This window comes from Otolemur garnettii, unplaced genomic scaffold (genome assembly GCF_000181295.1).
Source record: "Otolemur garnettii isolate 467f Iridium unplaced genomic scaffold, OtoGar3 scaffold00024, whole genome shotgun sequence".
NCBI lineage: Eukaryota > Metazoa > Chordata > Mammalia > Primates > Galagidae > Otolemur > Otolemur garnettii.
The window spans coordinates 21,122,318-21,123,845 of record NW_003852419.1 but is presented as its reverse complement, the minus strand read 5'-3'; positions in this window follow the sequence as shown (position 1 = coordinate 21,123,845).

The window sequence follows — 1,528 nt, the reverse complement described above, 5'->3', positions numbered from 1 at the left end:
GCCGCTTGAGCCACAGGCGCCGAGCCAGTTATGTCACTTTTTAAAGCAAACTTTATTCATTACCTCAAAGTCCTACAGACTCCACATATTTCACGTAACACACAGAGAGAAATTTTGTCACTGTAACTCTTACTTCAGAAAACTCCCTGGCCAGGGCTGGGCATAGGTGGCTCACGCCTGTAATCTTAGCACTCCAGGAGGCCGAAGCAGGTGGATTGCCTGAGTTCACAGGTTTGAGACCAGCCTGAGCAAGAGTGAGACCCCCATCTCTAAAAAATAATGGGGCATTGTGACAGGCCTATAGTCCTAGCACTTGGGAGGCTGAGGCAAGAGGATTGCTTGAGCCTAAAATTTGGAGGTTGCTATGAGCTATGACACCAAGGGTCTCTACCCAGGGCAACAAAGTGAGACTCTGTCTCCAAAAAAAAAAAAAAAAAGAAAAGAAAAAGAAAAAGAAAAGAACTCCCTGGCCATCAGCTGAACTCCAGGAACAAAGTGTTCTTTCAATGCTGAGAGGGACTACAGCTGAATGGCAGATCAGACAAACCAATACTGCCGTGGCTGTAATGACATTTTTTGAAACACGAGAGCCCTCGCTGAAAGAACAAAGATCAATATTTAGTTTCCTGTGTCCCTACAGGGTGTTCATCACTTTTATAGCCTCTTGTTCTGCTACTTCCCTCACCTCTGACTCCAGTTTTCTCTTCTAGGAATATAGAAGGACCAGGCTAGAAATACATAATAGTAAAATGTAAAAATACTTTCAAGAAAATATAAAGTTGGAATCACAATACTTGTCTTTCGTTGGCACCAACGTTTGGCATTTTGAAAATATATATGTATATTTTGCTGCTGTATTTTAAAACATGTCATTGCATTTTTGGTACTGATGCACTTTATATTAAGTACCTTCCAAGTGAAAGAAAAGGGCCGAAGTTATTACCTAGTTATCTTTAAATCTGTTCTAGTCCCTGAAGTCTGCAGTGCTCGGTCCATGCTCCTGAAGTCCATGCTCAGGTGTAGCCTTTACAAACTGCTTTCAACTCACAGTATACACCAACCTCCTAATTTTTACACATTTAATTTAATTTCTTAACAAAGAAGAAATTAAGGCTAGTTTTGAAATAATAAAGTTTAAACTGTCCACCAAAACATTTTAGGTTTGGAGCTGACAGTGTACTCAGGAGTGTGGCTGGTGACCAGCTTAATGTGATGTAATATGTTGTGCAGTGAGGAGCTACGCCAGGTCCTGTCACCATTCACCTCCCCTGTTTAGGGAACATCTATTATCATCTCCAAGAGGCTGCTGAGTCAAGTAACAGCAACAGACTCTCAGTAAGGTAAAAATTGAGGGTATCTGCCAAACGGAATATTGAATAAATGAGTGGTATCCCCCAAGTGAGACCACAGCCAGAGTCTGATGAGACAGATTTTTATTTTTATTTTTATTTTTTTTGAGACAGAGCCTCAAGCTGTCCCCCTGGGTAGAGTGCCGTGGCATTACAGCTCACGGCAACCTCCAACTCCT